This window comes from Macrobrachium rosenbergii, chromosome 3 (genome assembly GCF_040412425.1).
Source record: "Macrobrachium rosenbergii isolate ZJJX-2024 chromosome 3, ASM4041242v1, whole genome shotgun sequence".
NCBI lineage: Eukaryota > Metazoa > Arthropoda > Malacostraca > Decapoda > Palaemonidae > Macrobrachium > Macrobrachium rosenbergii.
The window spans coordinates 7,746,619-7,768,196 of record NC_089743.1 but is presented as its reverse complement, the minus strand read 5'-3'; the positions used below and the strand labels follow the sequence as shown (position 1 = coordinate 7,768,196).

Sequence of the window (21,578 nt, the reverse complement as noted above, 5' to 3'; positions counted from 1 at the left end):
ACAATTGCATCGAACATACTGGTTCCGTTCTTCTAGTGAGACTTTTCACCTTTCTACACACTACTGACAGACCAGTTCGACTTTAAAGCAAACCACGCAACCGCTGCCTGCATCTATATCCTGAAAGAATTGCTGAACTATTACCAGTAAATCTAAGCCGGCTGTCCGCGACTTGTCATTTGGAACACGAAAAACAAGTGTAAAAAAAAAGGTGAATAAATGGACAGCGGGAGCCGTTCCAAAGGCATTTTTCATGCATTACTATTACTGCATGTGTGGAATTACAAGGGAGCTTTCGGTTCACCCAATGCCTCCAACTGAGAGATTAGTTGGTGGGTTTTTTGTGGGGGTGGCCGTACCCAACCAATCACGTTGTAATATTACCCCAACTTTACGTTTCACCAGGGTGGAGAATTTGGGGGGTACATGCGGTCAGTTATGTGTACTCCTTTTTCTCAACTGTTTTATGACCGTTTCCTATTCATTGTAGCTTGTACCTGTAACCTTCTAGTACTTTTCCATTCACAAATATATTGACGTTCCCGCAACATGATTTTACCATAAATAACTTACAAAACTACCTTACATTTGTCAGCAGACAACTGAAGCATGTATATGGGGTAGGAGGAGAAGGGTCTCACAGGGTGTTTGGCTACCATTTTCAGTGACGTTAACAGAAACCTTTCTTTTTACATTTTTGTAAGCCCTGTGGCTGGCGCACACAGTGAAACATTACCTCTTGCCAGAACATATGAGCTTCCCAAGATTATTTTAAAAAGCGGATAAGGCGCGTAGCGCCGTTCCGCCACCCCAAACTGAAAGCAGAAATGCACTTTTACCCCCCCTCCCACTCCATCCTTCCTACCCTGTTCCGTACGGTCCACCAGCCTCCCACAGTTTATTCACTCATCAACCCAGCACAATGGCGGACTACACCCCCAGAACCTCTGGATCCTCCAAGCCAGTTACTAAGGAGAATTTGCCACTTACCTGTGTGAACTGCTACTTTAGCTATAAGGATTCCCAGTACAACTGTCAAGATTGACGAAGCAAAGTTTGGCAAGCGAAAGTATAATGTAGGCAGGGTTGTTGGAGGCCAGTGGGTTTTTGGTGGTGTCTGCAGGCAGACCAGGGAGTTTTTCGTGGTGCCAGTTGACGACAGGAGTAGCGTGGCTTTGCTTGCCGTTATTAAGGATTACCTTGTACCAGGGACCACTGTTGTATCTGATTGCTGGAGAGCTTATGATTGCCTGAAGGATGTAGGCTATGTGCACCCCTTTAAGGTAAGGTTCTTAAACTATCCTTCTTTATTATTAGTTAGTTAGGTCAACTGTGTTTTGGTGTTACTGAGTTATAGTACTTGTCATGTAGAAGTGTTATTATTTTTTGGGTAACTTATTTATTGCCATGTTTCTACGTAAGTCCTACTTCACTTTACCAACTTGTACCTTCTGTGCAGTACCGTAACCCCATCTTCCCCCTGCTGAACATATGGCTCGTAGTGGTTACGTAACCAAACATGGCGGCTTTGTTTACCTGTTAAGCTTCTTTGTCCCGGTCGCAAGCAACACATAGTGCCCAGCTGAGCAAGAGTATGGCAACTGACGTTTTTCTGTGTTGTTTTGCTTGCTTTTCTTGAGTTTAGGGTAACATTTTGCCGGTCGGTTGCTGCTAAACTGTAAACCCTTGAGCTGTATGAGACCCACTGGTATAGACGTACAGTTTTCAAGGGTCAATTACATTTTACTTATGGCCAACTGCCAAAATATTATTTTAAATTCTTGTTCAGCAGGTAAAATAACATGGGAAAACGTCAATTGCCATAGGCTAGCTCACTGCGGACAGCCAGCTTAGAATTACCCTATTACCTATCATCAGCCTCTCCTGTTTTCCTATGTTTTGTAGTTGTGAGAAAAGCATTTGACAAAGTAAACTACCTGAAGCTCTTCCCGAAGCTGCACAAACGAGGCACACCTCTATATTTACTTGGCATTTTACGTTGTTGGTTCTCCAAATAGCAATTCTGTATCAGATGAGGGTAATGTACTGTCGTATACCTTCGGCTCCCTAAAGGCCCGTCCAGACTATCAATCATTGCCCGCGTGCACAAGCGAGCAGTTTGCCCGTTAACAAGTTTACCGTCTGTGCCTGCTAAAACACAGGCAAAGTTCCTGTGTTGGTTGTTTAGTGAAAGCACCAGACACTGCCCGTTGCCGGTAATATGACGTCACTACCAGACACACGAGGCTTCCCTGTTGCAAGGGGCAGAGGTTGTCATTGTTCACTCGAGTGTTTGACAGACGTGTCTATCTCTGCTTCCGCTACGGATCAGTGGTCGAGACCTCATGTTCTACATTTAATAGAATTTTAATGGGAACACCCTTGCCTTTGGAATGTAAAACTGAACAAATACACACAGCAATTATTGTGCTACATAGAGCTTTCTTCTTCCAATTCTTCTTGGCCACCATGCTGGTAGTTATCGTGCTGCACACAGTCTGCAGGTCCTGCCTGAGCGACCACACTCTCTGGCTGTGCCCGGGATTTCAGAGGAAAATTTGTGATTCTGCAATATGCTTAAGGGATCTTGGGAGCAGCAACATATACTGGGTCTTGATTTTGTTGTATAGGATGTCAAATTCCTCTGCATATTGGCGGCAAGTGTCGATGAGTCGCTGGAGACCTTGCACTGATGGGGAAATCAGAACCATACCATCGGCGTAACAGAGGTTGTTTATTGCTGTCTCGTTGATAGTGCATCTGATTGGGAGTGAGTTCAGTTTGACATCCAAGGCATCTGTGTACGTATTAAATAGGTATGGAGAGAACATGCCCCTTGCCTGCACCCGTTTAAGGCCCGTCCAGACGATGCTCGACGGGCATTATCAGTTTGACATTCAAGGCATCTGTGTATGTATTAAACAGGTGTGGGAGAATATGCCCCCTTGCCCGAGCCCTGTGCTCGATCGTCTGGACTGGCCTTAAACGGGCTCGGGCAAGGGGCATATTCTCTCCATACCTGTTTAATACGTGCACAGATGCCTTGAATGTCAAACTGAACTCACTCCCAATCATATGCACTGTCAGCGAAACAACAATAAGCAACCTTTGTTACGCCGACGGTATGGTTCTGATTTCCCATCAGTGCAAGGTCTCCAGCTACTTATCGACACCTGCCGCCATTATGCAGAGGAATTTGATATCCTATACAACGAAACCAAGACCCAGTGTATGTCGCTGCTCCCGAGATCCATTAAGCATATTTCAGAACCACAAATTTTCCTCGGAAATCATCGTCTTGAATTCGTTCATGAATTTCCGTATTTGGGCCACATTATCACAGACGACCTAAAAGATACGGCAGACATAAAACAGAAGCATTGGAAACTATGTGCATCTGGCAACATGATTGCAAGAAGGTTTGCCTTCTGTCATCGAGACATCTTCCTACAGTATATATGGGTGTTCCCTTTGGACGAACTATACCCAGGAAACCATGAGACATATCACTGTTGTTCACAGTGACATTTTGAAACGCCTCACAAACACTCCTCGCTATCACTCTGCCACGCATATGATCATGGAAAACTGCCCGGATAATTTAAAAACCATTGTTAGGCGAACACTGCCCAGTCTGATCACCCGACTGAGAATCAGCAGCAATTCGCTCGTACAAAGCGTCCTAAGCAGTGCGGCAACAAGATCTAAATTGTGGGAAATCTGGGATAATGAGGCGTCTGTTCCTTAAATGACTTATTCTTTAATTTTGCAAATATGAAATGTCATCTGCAGAATCTCTTATTATTATTGGTATATTTTTTTATTACTGTGATTAATATCATAGTAGAGTTTTTGCTATTTTCAATTGTATTTAACCTTCTGGACCCGACTTCTGTAAACCTAAGGTCCCTAGCTGGAAATTAATCGTATGCAATCTGTTTTTTTTTAATTGCTATAATTTTTTATTTATTTTTTACTACTATTCTCAATATTATTACTCTCATTACCATTATTAAGAATATTATTTTTTATGCTTGTTCAGCAACTGTGTGGATATTGTCGATTTATCATTATTTATCATGTTGTTTCATGTATCTAGATTGTATGTTATTGTCTCTACTTTGTATATTCCATGTATATGGCCTTGAGCTGAAATGAAACCTATTATTATTATTATTACTATTATTATTATTATTATTATTATTATTATTATTATTATTATTATTATTATTATTATTATTATTATTATTATTATTATATTATGGTCAGTTCCAGAAAAAACAGATGGAAATTTCCAATTACCCAAAGGAAAAAATTCCCTTTTCAGTTCTTATGCACTTCTTAGTTCGGCATCCTTCTTGCAGTGCAAATGCAGTAGTGAGCATTTTGTTAGACTGGATTTGACTGACTGGACTCTATCGAAATGACGTTATACTACAAAGGTCTTCAGTACCGAAAATACCTGTTTACTAATATTATTATATAAATAAATATATATATATACTATATATATATATATATATATATATATATATATATATATATATATATATAAATATATATATATACATGGTGCACATACAGGAGCCTCGATGGCTCAGTCGGTAGAGCAGCGGCCTAGGACTTCGTAGTGGTCCATGGTGCGGGTTCAAATCCGCAGCCGACTGGTCAGAGAAGGCGGACACTTTGCTATCCGTGTAGACACCCTGGGATTACATATGTAATCAACAGATAGGTTTGCTGAAAGCAAATGGGTGTTACAGACTAATACACACATAAACAAAGCCACTCCAACATCTTCTAAAAACATAACAGACACCTCACACGTCTCGAACTGTCGACCTAACCGCCCAGTTCTCCTCGCTGCTGGGAGAAAGGGAGCTGGGGATTGGTATGATACACGTACACATCGTTACCGGGGTTTAAGCGATGTCAGGCAGGGCAGCCGATCGAGGCTACGGCCTACCCCAACGCCAAATCAAAGGTCCTTCAAAAGAAGGCATCGTGCTTACACCATATAAAAAATGGGAAAAAGCACGTTAAAACGAAGAAGAATACACATGGTGCGCATACATTTAATTTCTAAGAAATCCAGTAATTTAGACGATTCTGATATAAAGATTTCGTCCTTGACTAAACTGTTAGTCATATCGATTGAAATGCCGCTACTAGTAATACTGAGAAAGTAGCACAGGTGACACAAAACTACATATATCTACTTAATAGTTCGTTATCCCTGAAGTGCAACAACTACTAAGAGATGGATAAACACAATACTTTATAATTCAGCTGGTACTAGACTTTAGCACTGCCTTCGCGAAAATCGCCTCGTTGCCTCATTCAGCTTTGGGATAACGACTTTTTGCTCAAGGTTTGCCACAAACGAACGGAGATCTTGTAAGAAGAGACGATCGTCGACCAAAGCAGCCAGTGGTGGAATGACGATGGTATTCATTAAAAATTAAAATGAAAACATTGTTTGATAATAATTATGTATTTTGAGGCTTTTAGCCGAGTTACGTCAACTTTATTCTTTATAAATTCTTAGGTTTCACAATATTTTTATCGAAGTTCTCCTGTGACAGTATATGGTTACGTGAAGAGATGCAGAACTCAATTTAGAGTAATTTAATTGTCGACCATGATGTCTGTAACATCTATCGAATAGCAGCCTGGTGAATGGATGTTCTTTACGAGAAACGTTTCTACTGTGGAGGCAAAATGGTAGCCCGAGGGAAGGACACTTTGCACTGCTAATGAGGCAGGCGAGAACGCAATTCAAGCTTGCCCTTAAGCATTGCAGTCTGAATGAAAAGCAACTAAGAGCTGATGCAATATCTAGAAAATTAGAATCTGGCGATTACCCCCGTCTTTGGAAGGACATGCAATCCCTAAATCCCATAACTAAAAAGCTATCACGGAGTAGGAGAAGCCGTGGGTGACGAGGCTATCGCAAGACTGTGGGGCGATCACTTCAGCACTATCCTGAATTGCATAAACGATCAAGACTCCCGAAGGGATGTAAATAACCTCCTTACTGATAATATTGAGTTTCATTTTGCCGATCGCATTACGTCAGGTAACATCAGCGATGCCATAAAATAATTCACCAGTTTCTCCCAGACTATCTACTCTTAGTTCACTTAATACCATTAATAAAAAAACAAGTTAAAGGATGCAGCTGACCCTAGCAATTATCGCCCGATTACAATTACTACAATTGCGTCGAAGATACTTGAGTCTGTTCTTCTAGTGAGACTTCTCCCCTTTCTACACACTACTGATAACCAGTTCGGCTTTAAAGCAAACCACTCAGCCGACACCTGTATCTACACCCTGAAAGAATTGTTGAACTATTACCTATCATCAGCCCCCTGTTTTCCTGTGTTTTGTAGATGTGAGAAAAGCATTTGACAGAGTAAACTACCTGAAGCTGCACAAACGAGGCACACCTCTACACGGGAATTCTGTGTCAAATGGGGTAACGTATTGTCGTACACCTTCGGCTCCCTAAACGGGCTCCGGCAAGGGGGCATTCTCTCTCCATACCCGTTTAACACGTACACAGATGCCCTGAATGTCAAACTGAACTCACTCCCTATCGGATGCCCTATCAACGAAACAACCTCTGTTACGCAGACGATATGGTTCTGATTTCCCCATCAGTGCAAGGTCTCCATCGACTCATCGACACCTGCCGCCATTATGCAGAGGAATTTGATATCCTATACAACGAAACCAAGACCCAGTGTATGTCGCTGCTTCCGAGATCGCTAAAGCATAAATGCAGAACCGCAAATTTTTCTCGGAAATCATCGCCTGGAATTTGTGCATGAATATCCGTAACTGAGCCACATTATCACGGACGACCTAAAAGATACGGCAGACATAGAACAGAGGCGTCGTAAACTACTGTGCATCTGGCAACATGATTGCAGGGAGGTTTGCTTTCTGTCACCGAGACGCGAAACTGCTGCTCCTCCGGTCGTACTACTACAGTATATTTAAATGGGTGTTCACTTTGGGCGAACTATACCCGAGAGACCCTGAGACGTATCTCTGTTGTTCACAATGGCATTCTGAAACGACTCACAAACACTCCTCGCTATCACTCCGCCACGCAGATGTTCATAGAAAACCGCCTGGATAATTTAAAAATCGTTGTGAGGCGAACAATGTCCAGTCTGATCACTCGACTGAGGAACAGCAGCAATTCGCTCATACAAAGCACCCTTAGCAGTGAGGCAAGATCTAAATTGTTGGAAAGATGGGATAATGAGGTTTCTGTTCCTTGAATGACTTATACTCGATTTTTGCAATTTCCACGCAAAAATACTGACGTGTAATCAAAATTTGGAGGGTCTCCCAAGATGGATCCAAACTCAGAATAGTAAATAGCACTTTGTGCTTAACTTTAGCGTTAACATCTCGTCATCTCCAGAAACTGTCATTATTATTATTATTATTATTATTATTATTATTATTATTATTATTATTATTATTATTATTATTATTATTATTATTATTATTATTATTATTATTATTTCTACTTTTCTTGTTATTATTGATATTCGTCCTTTTTACTACTGCTAGTACTGCTGTGAATAATATCATTGTAGAGTTTTGCAATTTTCAGTTCTCATATTTAGCCTTCTGGACCTGACTTATGTAACCACCTAGGGTCCCTAGCTGGAAATAAATCGTTTGCAATCTGTATTAATTGTTATAATTTTTAATGTATATTTTTTTTTACTATTTTCTCCATATATTTACGATCATTACCATTATTATGAATTCTATTTTCTTCTTCAGCAACTGTGTGAATACTGCCGATTATTATTTTTATCATGTTATCTTATGTATCTAGATTGTATGCATTGTATTGTATTGTATTTGTATAATCCATGTATATGGCCCTGAGCTGTAATAAAGATTATTATTATTATTATTATTATTATATTATTATTATTATTATTTATTTACATATCACTGATGTTGCTCTTACTATTTATCTAAATGTAGGTACTTGTTAGAAGGGTTATCAGAGATCTTAAGGGTTCCGCACTTTTATTAGTATTGGGTCTTTGGCTGTTTCCAAATCCTTAAAAAAAATATTTGAAATTGCAAAATAATTTATGTGAGATAATAAAAAACTCATCCGAACTTATTAAGCTTTAGATGTTTAATCATTCTTTGGGTTTAAAATTACTTTTCTAAGTGGGAAATTGCAGAAAATGGATTTGGCAAATAATTATTTTGTATTCATTTCCCTCCAGTACTACTTTATTTTTACTTAGGCGTCAATAACCTCGATGGTGTGACGCCTTTTTTAGTAGCCATAAATCAATCGGTCACTAAGGAGTTCAACTGGATCTGTTCGTTTTGTGAGGACAAGAAAGGTCAATGGGTATTAAGTTATTTATTATGTTGTTTCAGATTTAGCTGGCCTTGTGCCAGCACGGGCTCTTGCTCCTAGAGCAGCCCGTAGTTATTTTGTTGTTGTTGTTGTTTTAGATTTAGCTGGCCTTGTGCCAGCACGGGCTCTTGCTCCTAGAGCAGCCTGTAACTCTACGTTGATGATGAGTCTGTGAGATGGGTAGGTTAGATAAAAACTTTATTATGATGCATGAAAGTGATTTTGGTGGGGATGATTTTTGAAATGAAAAGATTTAACAGGCAAGGTTGCAACCTCTTTGAACCCTAAGGTACCCATCAGATGAGGATAAAAGTACGATAGCAGTGAGTGTTGGCTAGTGGGAGAGGCCAAAAGATGGAAAAAAGAAGAATTAAGTAGTAGGCACAGGTAGCTAGTATGCTAGCTCGTGGTGATCTAAAGCCATATTCCTTGTCCGGTTATTTATTTATTTGTTGTTTTAGATTTAGCTGGCCTTGTGCCAGCACGGGCTCTTGCTTCTAGGGCAGCCCGTAATTATTTATTTCCTGAGCGCAGGTATACATGGCAGAGTGCGGACGGAAACGTGGTGCCCGACCTCCGATCGCCGTGACCCGCACTCTGAGCAACTTGTTTGTTGACAGACAAACAAATGGCAATTTTGAGAGACAGTAAATGTACAATGATGAAATACATATCGGCGGAAAGGCCAGAAAATTCTTCACACGAATATTTACATGAGAGTCTTGACATACTAAGAAACGCAATGCGTGACGTGATTGATGCGAAAACGAAGAGACGTCTGACGTCTTTACAACTTCTGTCGTACCCAGACTGAACTATTATGAGCATTGTCCATTTAGTGTGCGTTCGTGTACTTATGCTTATTTCGTCTAAATTTTGGCCTTGTAAAATCTTGATAATTTTAAAGACAGCTTCAAGATTAATGACGCAATAGGATCAAGATGGCGAAACGATCGTTAGAGATTACCCTCTGTGTCCTGTTATGCTCTCAGCTCCCTTGAAATCTTCTATCCAAGATCATCAAAGAGTGGGTGGCTTTCTTTTTCGTCCGTGCAACTAGAGTCGAGCTCTACTACAACTGAGTCAAGAGATATCCATAGGATAAATAATGATAATAACAATTTTATTAATATATATTATATATTTTGAAATTTACTTGTGAAGCGCACGTATTCTCATGCAACCGGCAATGAAGTCATCAGCTTTCTAAGAAAACTTACACATGTTCTCGTTTTTTAAAAATCTATGATAGCTTTTTTTTACCAGGTAAAAGAATTAATGTTGAATGATTCTGAGTTCCAAGACGCTTTAAGAAGGTCACATCATGAATGGGTAGATGAGATGGCGAATTTACACTAACTTCATTTTATACCGCTCGTTTTAACCAAGGTTCAGAAAGCAGATCCTCCATATTTTGAATCTGAGGATTACAAAGTCATTCTCCGTAACCAGGATCCAGTCCCGGTTCTTTCCTAAAGCATGACAGTCGTCGATCCCTTCACCATGGTATTATTCATATTTACCCAGTTCTCAGGACTTTAAGGACACAGACTTGTTTGGTAAAAGCACTAAGAAGGTAGCAAGTTATTCTTGGCTTGCTTTTTTCTTTCTTTCCGCCTTCCTATTCCTTTGTTAGAGAAAGTCGTTACGTACGAGCTCTACTGAATGAAACAAAGGTCTTGATTTTGTTCTTTCTTAGAGGGAATTCCAAAAATAGAGCTCTCGTCTGAATTCTCTACGTATATGTAAAATATTTATAAAAAAAAAAGTAAGGCCTTGGGAAAGTTGAACGATCTCTTCGCAATACGTGATTGATCGATTTCATACCGAGGTTATGACTTTATGTAACTGATTTTCCGAAATAGATGCTTCACCAATGTCATGTCTTCTTTCGGAGTTGACCATGAGATCGCTGACCTACAAAGCTTTTTCTGCTCTCACTGATAACATTAATATGTGGGCTACACACTTCTTTGCGCAAGTATCTATTAATGTTATAGATGTTTTTAGTTAGCAAGGACTCATGTGATAATCATACTGTTTATATGTATCAAGAACAAATGTTTAAAAATAAGATGATAATTGTATATAGACAAAAATAAGGGGAAATTAGATGGTATACATGGAGTTTCTTTAACTTTAAATCATATATATATATATATATATATATATATATTTAAATCATATATATATATATATATATATATATATATATATATATATATATATATATATATATATATATATATATGTGTGTGTGTGTGTGTGTGTGTGTGTGTACGTATATATATCTATATATATATATATATATATATATATATATATATATATATATATATATATATATATGTACATATACATATATATATATATATATATATATATATATATATATATATATATATATATATATATATATATATATATATATATATACATACACACACACACACACACACATATATATATATATATATATATGAAGTGGCTAGTGTTGTGTTTGGTTTTGACATTGCTGATGAGCCTTCTCTTTTGTGTATGAAGTGGCTAGTGTCGCGTTGGGGTTTTACACTGCTGGTGAGCCTTCTCTGTAAGTGTATGAGGCGGCTAGTGTTGTGTTTGGTTTAACCCTGCTGGTGAGGCTTCTGTGTAAGTGTATGAAGTGGCTGGTTTCCTATTGGGGCTTTACCCTGCTGGTGAGCCTTCTGTGCAAGTATATGAAGTGGCTAGTCTTGTGTTGGGGGTTGACACTGCTGGTGAGGCTTCTGTGTAAGTGTATGAAGTGGCTAGTGTTGTGTTGGGGGTTGACACTGCTGGTGCCTTCTGTGTAAGTATATGAAGTGGCTAGTGTTGTGTTGGGGGTTGACACTGCTGGTAAGCCTTCTGTGTAAGTATATGAAGTGGCTAGTGTTGTGTTGGGGTTGACACTGCTGGTAAGCCTTCTGTGTAAGTATATGAAGTGGCTAGTGTTGTGTTGGGGTTGACACTGCTGGTAAGCCTTCTGTGTAAGTATATGAAGTGGCTAGTGTTGTGTTGGGGTTGACACTGCTGGTAAGCCTTCTGTGTAAGTATATGAAGTGGCTAGTGTTGTGTTGGGGTTGACACTGCTGTTGGTAAGCCTTCTGTGTAAGTATATGAAGTGGCTAGTGTTGTGTTGGGGGTTGACACTGCTGGTGCAAGCCTTCTGTGTAAGTATATGAAGTGGCTAGTGTTGTGTTGGGGGTTGACACTGCTGGTAAGCCTTCTGTGTAAGTATATGAAGTGGCTAGTGTTGTGTTGGGGTTGACACTGCTGGTAAGCCTTCTGTGTAAGTATATGAAGTGGCTAGTGTTGTGTTGGGGTTGACACTGCTGGTAAGCCTTCTGTGTTTGTATATGAAGTGGCTAGTGTTGTGTTGGGGTTGACACTGCTGGTGAGCCTTCTGTGTAAGTATATGAAGTGGCTAGTGTTGTGCTGGGGTATGACACTGCCGGTGAGCCTCTGTGTAAGTGTATGAAGTGGCTAGTGTTGTGTTGGGGTTTGACACTGCTGGTGAGCCTTCTGTGTAAGTATATGAAGTGGCTAGTGTTGTGTTGGGGTTTGACACTGCTGGTGAGCCTTCTGTGTAAGTGTATGAAGTGGCTAGTGTTGTGTTGGGGTTTGACACTGCTGGTAAGCCTTCTGTGTAAGTATATGAAGTGGCTAGTGTTGTGCTGGGGGTTGACACTGCTGGTAAGCCTTCTGTGTAAGTATATGAAGTGGCTAGTGTTGTGCTGGGGTTGACACTGCTGGTAAGCCTTCTGTGTAAGTATGGAAGTGGCTAGTGTTGTGTTGGGGGTTGACACTGCTGGTAAGCCTTCTGTGTAAGTATATGAAGTGGCTAGTGTTGTGTTGGGGGTTGACACTGCTGGTAAGCCTTCTGTGTAAGTATATGAAGTGGCTAGTGTTGTGTTGGGGGTTGACACTGCTGGTAAGCCTTCTGTGTAAGTATATGAAGTGGCTAGTGTTGTGCTGGGGTTGACACTGCTGGTAAGCCTTCTGTGTAAGATATGAAGTGGCTAGTGTTGTGTTGGGGTTGACACTGCTGGTAAATTCTGTGTAAGCATATGAAATGGCTAGTGTTGTGCTAAAGGGTTGACCACTGAATGTCAAATCCCAACACAACACTGCCCTGTAAGTATATGAAGTGGCTAGTGTTGTGTTGAGGGGTTGACACTGCTGGTAAAAATTTCAAATGTAATAATAATAAGGCTCACTAGTGTTGTGCTGGGGTTGACACTGCTGGTAAGCCTTCTGTGTAAGTATATGAAGTGGCTAGTGTTGTGTTGAACAACACTGCTGGTCAAGCCTTCTGTGTAAGTATAACTAATAAGTGGCTAGTGTTGTGTTAAATTTCTAGACACTGCTGGTAAGCCTTCTGTGTAAACCGCAAAACACTATGAAGTGGCTGTTGTGCAACAGTGTCAAATTGACACTGCTGGTAAGCCTTCTGTGTAAGTATCCTGAAGTGGCTTCAGTGTTGTGTCACCAGGTTGACACTGCTGGTGGCCTTCTGTGTAAGTATATGAAGTGGCTAGTGTTGTGTTGAGGGTTGACACTGCTGGTTGAAGCATTTCTTCTTAACAGAAGGATCATGCAGTGTGCGCTAGTGTTGTGCTGGGGTTGACACTGCTGGTGAAGCCTTCTGTGTAAGTATATGAAGTGGCTAGTGTTGTGTTGGGGTTGACACTATTGCTGGCTCCTTCTGTGTAAGTATATGAAGTGGCTAGTGTTGTGTTGGGGGTTGACACTGCTGGTAAGCCTTCTGTGTTTGTATATGAAGTGGCTAGTGTTGTGGTGGGGATCGACACTGCTGGTAAGCCTTCTGGGTAAGTATATGAAGTGGCTAGTGTTGTGTTGGGGGTTGACACAACACTAGCCAATTCATACACTTAACAGAGGGCTCACTGGTAGTGCCAAACCCCAACACAACACTAGCCGCTTCATACACTTACACAGAAGGCTCACCAGCAGTGTCAAACCCCAACACAACACTAACCACTTCATACACTGAAAAGAAGTCTGACTGGCAGTGTCAAAGCTCAACACAACACTAGCCACTTTATACCTTACACAGAAGGCTCACCAGCAGTGTCAAACCCCACCACAACACTAGCCACTTCATGCACCTGCAGTGTCAAACCCCAACACAACACTAGCCTCTTCATACACTTAACAGAAGGCTCATCGGAAGTGTCAAACCCCAACACAACACTAGCCGCTTCATACACTTAACAGAAGGCTCACTGGCAGTGTAAACACAACACTAGCCACTTCATACACTTAACAGAAGGCTCACCAGCAAAGTCAAAACCCAACACAACACTGGCCACTTCATACGCTTAACAGAAGGCTCACTGGCAGTATAAACACAACACTGACCACTTCATACACTGAAAAGAAGGCTCACCAGCAGTATCAAACTCCATCACAATACTAGCCACTTCATACACTTACTTAGAAGGCTCACCAGCAGTGTCAAACCCCAACACAACACTAGCCACTTCATACACTTAACAGAAGGCTCACCAGCAGTGTCAAACCCCAACATAACGCTAGCCACTTCATACACTTAACAGAAGGCTCACTGGCAGTGAAAACACAACACTATCCACTTCATACACTTAACAGAAGGCTCACCAGCAGTTTCAAACCCCACCACAACACTAGCCACTTCATATACTTACACGGAAGGCTCACCAGCAGTGTCAAACCCCAACACAACACTAGCTACATCATACACTTACACAGAAGGCTCATCAGCAGTGCCAAACTCTAACACAACACTAGCCACTTCATACACTTACATAGAAAGCTCAGCAGCAGTGTCAAACCCTAACATAACACTAGCCACTTTAGCTACTTCATACACTTAACAGAAGGCTCAACAGCAGTGTCAAACCCCAACACAACACTAGCCAATTCATACACTGAAAAGAAGGCTCACCAGGATTGTCAAATCCCAACACAACACTAACCACTTCATACACATACACAGAAGCCTCACCAGCAGTGTCAACCCCCAACACAATACTAGCCACTTTATACACTTAACGGAAGGCTCACCAGCTTAAAAGATCCTACTTGAGTGAAAGTTTGTTTTTCAAAGTACAGCTGTTAGGTTACAACTACTTTTAGAAATACATTTGACTAGATATTTTCATTGGAAACACAATTTTTTATCATAAAAACAAAAAGATTTGGCATAATTTTTATCTGCGTTGCCAAACCAATTTCCGCGACTCGTGGTCGGCACCAAGATCTTGGTGGGCACAGGGTACTTCGAAGGTCAGAGGTCACTTTCCTGTTTTAATTTTAAACCAACTATCTACTCGGAGAATTATCGCGCTGAAGCTGCCGTTGTATAAGACAGAATGGGAAATCAAAGCGGAAATTACAGTAAAGGACACGTCTCAGGCAAAACCATAAAAGGGTTTAACGTTAAGGGAAAGATCTAAATTGCTAAATAGATTTGGCTGCACTACTTTTTAGTTTTCTGTGAGAGAAAACTATTGGGATGGCATTTTGACTGTCCGTCAGTCCTCATATCTTAAAAACTACTGAGGCTAGAGGGCTGCAAATTGGTATGTTGATCATCCAACCTCCAGTCATCAAACACACCAAATTGCAGCCCTCTAGCCTCAGTAGTTTTTATTTTATTTAAGGTTAAAGTTAGCCATGATCGTGCGTCTGGCACTGCTATAAGATTCCAACAACACAGGCCACAACCGGACCATGGCTGAGAGTTTCGTGGGCCGTGGCTGAGAGTTTCATACAACATTATAAGCTGTACAGAAAACTCGATTGTGCCGAAGAAATTTCGTCGCATTTTTTTACTTGTTTATTCATGGTCACACCCTAATAATCTTAGAGTAAATGAATGAAGCAGGTGGCAATGACAGACCCTGAAAATCATTGTTTTTCGTTGCTTTGCGCACCTTTATGCGCACCATGAGCCACAGAGTGGACAGGCCTTGACGCCCATCTAGTACAAGCATCGGGCAAGAAACATGGCTCTGATCGCAATTGAATTTCTCCTCATTTCTGTTTTATCAAAGACATCATGATTGGTGGCTGAGCCAATAGACAGCCATTAAAAAAACCGCCACACGGCCATATTCATACATGGTAGTCTTGACAACTTGTGTAAGGAAGAGGATATCTCTCTCCAAGCTGCAAGGACTAGTTCACTTGCGAGCATTGTACCCGTAACCTCTTTCAGAACTAAAAAAGAAAAAAAAAAAAGGCGAACCTCATCCTGAACACTGACGTACATTGGATACAATATTAATTTCAGTGTAATTAATTATAATTTTTTCTTGAATAAGCTTTTAATTATTAGATTTTCTTCAGGAGGATATCCGTTCTTAACTTTGTCATATTACCTCTCCCAGTGAATTCTAAAGTTAGAGCAGGGTCATCAATTCAGCTCTGTAGCTTCTGTGGCAGCCATAGAAGAAGAAGTATACCTTAGTTTTACCAGACCACTGAGCTGATTAACAGCTTTCCTAGAGAGGGCTGGCCCGAAGGATTAGACTTATTTTACGAGGCTAAGAACCAATTGGTTACTTAGCAACGGGACCTACAGCTTATTGTGGAATCCGAACCACATTATAGCGAGAAATGAATTTCTATCACCAGAAATAAATTAGATATGATACGGAAAAGCAATAAAAGTTTAACTGGGACCTCACACAACCAAGAGGCTCTCTTTCTCACAGTGCCCTGACCTCACCCCGTACGGATAAGAAAAAAAAATTCTTTTAATGTAACATTTCCGAGTTTATTTTGCAAGCTAGGGGATTTTTTAAATTAACGCGAAGTTGTGGAAAGCTGTAGCTAAGAGTTAATTACCTAATAGTGTCTAATGTAATACGCTAAGTCTAACTACACATCACTGAAGCAGCAGGTAGGCTAAGATTCTGAGACACTAGACATGTTTTCGTATATCTCTGGAGTGAATATCTATTCCTGAGGGAGATAGCGAAGTCACCTGTGATGGGTGTACTATACCGTCTTCTGATTCACCCCTTGGCCTTGGTGCGTAACTCATTTCACTCACAACATTCACGTGCCTTTCTCTATTATTAAGTAAAACAAGGATTTGCATGCCAAAAGGGATGGATACGGAGAGAAACTGTCATTATATACGTAGTCTAATCATCACAGATCACGGTAATATACAGTCCAGGCAAACAAGTTTTTGTTGTGCAGTGTCTGTAAAGACAAGTTTATCCAAACCTTTCGGAATAACTTTTCATTTCAAAGATTCTTCATTTCAATCTTAACAAACGAAGTAAACCACAAGAGACTAGAAATTATTTCGTATGTTAGTAATGAACCCCAAATTCGATAAGAACAAGTTCTCCGAGAGTAAATTTATATGAAAATTTATTTACCGTTAATTGGGGGTGGACATTTGCTTGCAGCCCCTAATTAGCTACGCCCAATTTGTTGTGAATAGCAGCAATCAGGAATTATAACACTTGCAGGATTTGCCGGACATTTTAAACAGACAATAAAACGTTAGGAATTTCATTGGCATTACGAGTGAACGTCTACAACAACAATGAAAATAAAATGTGAAAGAATAGCCAATAAGACGTCAGTGAAAATAATAAGTAAAATCTACCCTTTGGTCATTCAAAATGGGCAATTTTATAAGAAACTACTTAAGTAGAACTTTTCTTTTGTTAATGAGTTAAGATATACATGTATGGACGTCTAAATGGAAAACTAGTTTGAATATACCACCACGAGAAAAAGTATACACTTTACACACGTATGCAAATAGTATCGATTCAAGAGATAATTTTGATAAAATTAGTCTCATCGAAATGACAGAGACTGGACTTTGTCCTGTACGTTCGCTGAAGACGTCTTCGTTCGATGTTCGTGAATTCTAAATAACCTCATTCAAAAAGATATATTTCGAAATTTAATACTTTAATCATTTTCGAAACAGCGGGAGAGAAAATTTAAACACTTTTTATTGAAACTAATTTACATCGTGATAGTGTAAATACCACGATTGATCTCAGAATCAATATAAAGGGTAAAGGAAGAGTGTATAAGACAGTAGTGAGACCAGCCTTGATGTATGGAGCAGAAACATGGCCGGTAAAGAGAGTGCAAGAGAAGAACTTGGATGCGGCAGAGATGAAAATACTCAGGTGGATTTGTGGGGTAACAAAAATGGACAGGATCAAGACTGAGAGAATAAGAGGAACTACTAAAGTCGTAGAACTATCAAAGAAGGCCAAGGGAAGAAGACTGCAGTGGTATGGCCATGTGATGAGAAGGGATGAGACGTATGTGCGGAGGAGAGTGATGCATATGGAGGCGCCTGGTGGGAGAGCAAGAGGAAGACCGAAGCGAAGGTGGATGGATGTAGTTAGAGAAGATCTGAGAGACAAACAATTGTCAGAGGACGATGTGTTTGACGGAGCCAGATGGAGGAAAGCTGTCAGAAACATCGACCCCACATACAAGTGGGAAAAGATGCAGAGAAAGAAGTGTAAATACCATGATCGATGTACAGTATTTGTCTTTGTTGTTGTCATTGGAATACAAGAGTAAATATTTTGTAAGATTTTTAGTGAAAAATTATGTACGTTCATACTGATTATACATCTTTGTATAATATATACATATGCATATGTATGTATGTAGCCTATTATATATATATATATATATATATATATATATATATATATATATATATATATATATATATATATATATATATATATATATGTGTGTGTGTGTGTGTGTGTGTGTGTGTGTGTGTGTGTGTTCAATATAAGTAATAGGCTATACAAGAACATTTCCCATCCCCAGGTCCTTATTTCTCATGAGGTAATTCCTGTATGACTAGTGAAAATAGTCTAATCATCTTAACGAAACGACGACTCATTCCGTATCCTTGGTTCCCTCATTTATAGAGAAAACCAGCCACGCAACATAACGTCTGGCTGTCTCCGGGGAGACCGCGAAAGAGGGCGAAAATAGCTGCGAAGTGAGGAAGTCCTTCTCGCTCGTTTTTTCTATGAAATGTAGTGCGTGTAATTCAGAGCCGTCCTCCAATCACTTACGCATCTCGCGGGATTTGCTTCTTTCCTTTTTCCCCATAGTTTTGAGGTGGTGTTAATGGAAAGACCTTGTAACACACCAAAATAACATACAACTTCTGTATCGGTCTCATTATAGTTTCTTCTAGAATTATCAATAGTTCGTTTCCTTTCGTTTATAACTGCCGAGATGCCATTCACATTAGAAATCCTATTGTGGTCCACATCCCAACTTATGAGATCCACGCCAGAATCTGGGAGTATGAGATGTCATCTCTGAAGATGTTAAACAATCTTCGTTGTTTATTACCTTGCACCATTGTCATCACGAGTTGTAGCCCAATTCTTCTTGTTCAATTCCTATTTATCCATATGAAGGATACAACAAGCTACTGATGCCATTTATAGACATAACTCTTGTAGGACGGGTTATGATAATTCTGAAGACTTGGTAAAGGGGCTGCAGGGACCAACACGGACTTTTATTGAGCAAACAACTGAGAGGACCCCTGATGCAAACCTTCAGTCTCAAAAATATCCCGCGGCATTCGGTGTGTGGTTCAAACTATGCTAGGGAGGAAAAACGTCACCTAAAGACAGCATTTTTGTATTCTGTTTCCTGCATTATCAACCAGAGGCTGGAATTATAACGTAGTTTTTCCTCTTCCCGGATTTAATCCAAATATTTCACCAAGAGATTTTCTCTTATCTTCAAGGTTGCCTTAGATTTCAAATTTTGCAGTCATTGATTTCATAATTGCTCCCTTAACTGAGAAACGGTGACCCTTTTTTTTTTTATTGCTCAACCTGGCAACACTCACACGTGAACTTCATTCCACATTGGACGATATCAACCCTCCGCCGCTCAGCAAGATTAGCGAAATCATTCTTAAAATCTGTTAGCCTTGAAACTCTCTCTATACTCCCTAAGTAGGTTGTAGATTCTCTCTCTCTCTCTCTCTCTCTCTCTCTCTCTCTCTCTCTCTCTCTCTCTCTTTGTCATTTTCATTTCTTTCTTCCTGTACCAGATAAGAAGGATTTTCGTCACGCCTCATTTTGGATATCTCACGTAAACGTTCCAGCACACATGCTTATATTTACACACGCGAATATATGTATGTATATATATATACTGAAGGAACAAAATAACTGAAAATTCAAGAAGTCACGTAGCTAATTTCATTCAAGTAAACTAGGAACGCAACGCTAGCAACAAATAGCAGCAAAAAGCTAGAAACCATTAATGACGTCTGTAGACCTGCACAATATGCACACACACACACACACACACACACACACATATATATATATATATATATATATATATATATATATATATATATATATATATATATATAATCATGAAGCTACAAATGATTTTTAATATAAAATTCTCTCTACTTCAGGAATATCCCGATGAAAATTATCACCGAAGGGGAATTTATAAGTGATGGATCGGTAGACCCGGCAGTACCGATCCTTTATCACTTAAAAATTCCCCTTCGGCGATAATTCATATTAATTCATTATATATATATATATATATATATATATATATATATATATATATATATATATATATATATATATATATATATGCATATTGTGCAGGTCTACATACGTCATTAATGGTTTCTAGCTTTTTGCTGCTATTTGTTGCTAGCGTTGTGTTCCTAGTTTACTTGGATGAAATTAGCTACGTGACTTCTTGAATTTTCAGTTATTTTGTTCCTTCATTATATATATACATATATATATGTGTGTGTGTAAATATATATATATATATATATATATATATATATATATATATATATATATATATATATATATATATATATATATATATAGAGAGAGAGATACATATTTATATGGAGCTATGAGAAAAAGGATACGACGAGAGGGTCGTGAATGTAGTGAAGTAGCTGGTGTTTGTTGATGATAATTAGTTAGTGATAGTGAAGAGAATCTGCAGGAACTGGCAAAAGCTTGAAAGTTGTAATGGAACATTAGCAAGAGTAAAGTAATGATGGTGATTGGTCAACAGACACAGAAAAACAATACAGGCAGCATCTATTTGTTGAGATCAAGCAAAGTGATTAGAAGAGAGAAGGAGTGTCTGTGAAAGCAAGTGTTGGAATGTGTGAAGGGATATTTGTGTCAAGTGTGGATTTTACATGTGAATTTGACAAGAAGGGTAAAAGCTCTTCGGATGAACTATTTGAGTGGTTATGCGGAGTTAGTCTGGTGAGCGTGTTTGAAAATGGTCTGGTCCCGTGTAGAAGACGAAGAATGATAGGTTTTTAGAAGCAGTGCACCATTAGGAAGTTTAGGGAGGAGGGAGAGGGACACAGAGAAACTGTTAGCAGGAAAAAAGGAGGTGTTGGAATAAAAAGACATTGAGACTCAGGAATGGAGGGAATGAAAAGACAGCCGGGATTGGCAGTGTTGCAAGGGAGCGTTGATGCACATCAGTCTTCTCTGTAGGTATACGAAATGATTGAAGATGCGATTCATCCTTTATTCAGCTGTTGATAGATGAACTTGGCTGTTACTGCTCATTATTTTCCTATCGACTCTACTATAATATACATATATATATATATATATATATATATATATATATATATATATATATATATATATATATATATATATATATATATATATATATATATATATATATATATATATATACATATACATATACATTCCTCCATGCACCTTTTACCACTTCAAAGAGGATGGCACCAGAGAGGTAGAGCCTTCTGGTTCTGGGCGAGACTCAGGGTGAAGTTCTTAGCCCCATTTCTCATTTCTTTACCCTAGTCCTAGTCGAATATGTAGGCTATTTGTTCACAGCTGGTCGCCCAGTAGGCGGTGGCTGGGGAATCGACACCAGGGATATATATATATATATATATATATATATATATATATATATATATATATATATATATATATATATATATATATGTGTGTGTGTGTGTATAGACACACTTCGAGTGTTTATTTTTCTAATTTGTTATAGCTGGTATAATAATAATATACAAAAATTTTATTAATCTAAAACAAGA

General features: G+C 39.3%; 1 protein-coding gene across 1 annotated transcript in view; it reads left to right on the top strand.

The window, feature by feature from the left end:
* The first annotated feature begins 306 nt into the window (after positions 1-306).
* The window catches only part of LOC136852420 (polyisoprenoid diphosphate/phosphate phosphohydrolase PLPP6), a 131,164-nt gene continuing 109,892 nt past the window's right edge, over positions 307-21,578 (top strand). The window contains exon 1 of the mRNA XM_067127062.1: positions 307-1,283. The gene's annotated coding sequence lies outside the window, so the exon portion shown is untranslated. The remainder of the gene's footprint in view (positions 1,284-21,578) is intronic.